Genomic DNA, 2,581 nt, shown 5'->3' with positions numbered 1-2,581 from the left:
TGCAGCTCTAGCCAGGACAAGGGCACGCATTGAAATGACCTTTGGGCAACTAAAGGAAAGATTTCAGTGTCTGAAGGGTCTGAGGGTTGCACCTGACAGGGCCTGTGACATAATTGTTGCATGTGCCATATTGCATAACATTGCCACTATCAGAAAGGAGAGGACCCCTGTGGTGGGGGTGCAGCCTGATGATGACCTCCAGCCAGTGCACTTGGACCAACCTAGTGGCAGAGCTGCACGGGACAGAATTGTGGAACACCATTTTTGAATGTGTAATAAAAGACAAGACAAAAATGCTTAGTTCCTGGAGTTTTATTTAAACAATTCTTTATAAAGAAAAGCCAGCAAGTCATCCTTTGCCTGCAATAAGAGATAGTTATGTAAAGTCAGCAATACTACTATGTGTCAAATGATGTATTAGCACTTACTCTGAAGGTCCTTTTGAAGCAACTATCTCTAGTGCAATTTTTCTCTTTTTCAAGTTGTCAAGTTCAATTTCTCCTCTTAATTTGTGTTTTTTCAGGTCAAAATACTCGATTTTTTGTTGAAGATGCCGTTTATATAGGGAACGGATGTCACCCTGTGTCATTTTGTGAAAGAAAAAGGGTCAAAACATGCCTCATGCAACAAAAGTAAAAAGTAAAAGTACAACACTGTCCACCTCTGTATCAGTTCTTTGTGCAGACTCTTCTGTAGGCCTTTCTGTAGGTGTGGACTCCTGCAACTCATATTGCAGACAGAAAGAATAGGTACACAAGTATATACAAATTAGTGTAAAGTTATTTATGCACTTACAGGTTCTTCCTCCAAAGGACAGTCATCTGAGAGGGTTTCTTCACTGTCCTGTGCAATGGAAATAAATGGGTATTACAAAGTGTTGCACTTTCTTCCCTTTAAGCAAGTTAGAAAAAGTACACAACTTACTGCATATGCTTCAGCCACCACTTGCTTGGGAACAGGTAAAAGTGTTGTGTATTATGTAAAACTGCACAAAAGAGGGGAACAAAAAAAATTGTCATTACAATTAACTACACTGTAAAAAATATAATGTGATCAATAACTCATGGCAATATATTTTATATTAACTAAAAGTTTAGAAGTTTTCACTTTCACAAACGGTTTAAATTACTGTACAAGCCATTTGGATTATACTTCATTTAATGCAGCAACAAATAATTTTACAGTGTACTAAGAGAATTGAAAACTCATTTAGCCTACCAGTAATAAAGGTGTTGCTGCTACTGGTCCCTGGCTTTGGGTCTGAGGAAGAGCTGCCCCCAGGGATGCCCTCCACAATGGGTCGGTTTTCATTCAACCCAAGGGCCAGCTCCTCTGCTGGGGTACATTGTGGTGGTGCAGGACCACCACCTGTTTTTTTTTTTTTTCAGCCTTTTTCTTGGTGGCTGTTATAAACAGACAAACACATTTAACAGTGGCTTTTAAAAAGAGGAAAAAATTGGCTTTTTAAAATAAAGACAGTATAAGAATTAAAGGCTACCATTTTGTAGAATATTCTTGTACTTCACTTTTACTTGTCCCCATGTTCTAGTGGGTCCCGCGGAGGCTCTGACATAAAAGAACAAAATAAATATGAAATTATTAAAATGCAAAAATACATACTGTAGAAAGTGATAGAAACATCTACCATGGACAGCACTTACGCATTTAATTTGTCTGCTACTTTTTGCCAGCCCTCTCTCCTGGATTTTGCAGACTTCGAGGTGTTCCCTGTCGTTTTAATTAAAGATTCAAATTCGGCATAACCTTCCATTAAAAAATCTTATTCTCCTTGGGAGAAAAACTGGGCGCGTTCTTTGGCCATGCTGAACAGCCAATAGCAGCGTTGCTGATCATTGTTTCTACTATCGATACATATCCCCTTTTAACCCAGCGCATGAACGCGCAATTATCTCAGATAACTCAATCCAGCGATACTAATCATAAACAACAGGTGTGTTCGAAGAACCCAATTAGCCGGATCATGATTAGCACGATGATATCATCTTGGATGTCTCATTTGATCTCGGATGTTTTAAGCAACGTACGAAGAACGAGCCCCAGGTGCGTGTTAAAATTGTAATTTATGTTTGGTTTCAATTTCTTAAAATCGAGAAGAAATATGCAATGTATCTTCACATGAGGTGTGCCAGTAATTCTCATGTGCAAACGCATATTTTAGTTTGTCTCGTTTAGAAAGAAAGCTTCAAAAAATTAAAATAAATGTTTTCAATTTTTTTTACAATTTATTTGATTACACGTTTCTACAAACTAAAATCTATAAATCTTGCAAACAGCTTTAAGATGGATGCATGTTAGAACCTGTATCGTGACAGAAGTCTTTTTAGAGGCTAAAAACACAGATATAGTGCAAGTCTTTGGTGATTCATGAAGGTCTGAATGTGTTTGTTTTCACCCAGAAGAGGGTGTTCTTCTCATTTCTGTAGTCCTCATGTACACAAAGAGCTCAAGACTCATCATGGAAGATCAAATCTTGCCACAGGGTGGAGCTCCAGACTTAAATCACAGTGAAGAAAAGGCACTTCTGAGTTTGTCATTTCATTCCATCATGCTGCTCTGTGCA

The 2,581-nt window shown here is 38.3% G+C and overlaps 1 long non-coding RNA gene across 3 annotated transcripts; it reads right to left on the bottom strand.

The window, feature by feature from the left end:
• Nucleotides 1-297: 297 nt before the first annotated feature.
• Nucleotides 298-2,056, bottom strand: LOC143739316 (uncharacterized). Of its 3 annotated transcripts, none has more exons than XR_013204171.1 (6): nucleotides 1,662-1,793; nucleotides 1,499-1,566; nucleotides 1,219-1,403; nucleotides 925-985; nucleotides 662-843; nucleotides 298-580 (listed from the first exon to the last, which is right to left on the bottom strand). It is a non-coding gene; the product is annotated as an uncharacterized LOC143739316 (long non-coding RNA). The 3 variants fall into 3 exon arrangements; XR_013204170.1 differs by having other exon boundaries at nucleotides 298-360; nucleotides 429-843; nucleotides 1,662-1,792; XR_013204169.1 differs by having other exon boundaries at nucleotides 298-843; nucleotides 1,662-2,056.
• Between the last annotated feature and the right edge of the window lie 525 nt (nucleotides 2,057-2,581).

Source organism: Siphateles boraxobius, unplaced genomic scaffold (genome assembly GCF_051911475.1).
Source record: "Siphateles boraxobius isolate OS27281-9 unplaced genomic scaffold, OSU_SipBor_1 1, whole genome shotgun sequence".
NCBI lineage: Eukaryota > Metazoa > Chordata > Actinopteri > Cypriniformes > Leuciscidae > Siphateles > Siphateles boraxobius.
The sequence above is the reverse complement of the archived record's forward strand: the minus strand, read 5'-3'. Positions and strand labels throughout refer to the sequence as shown.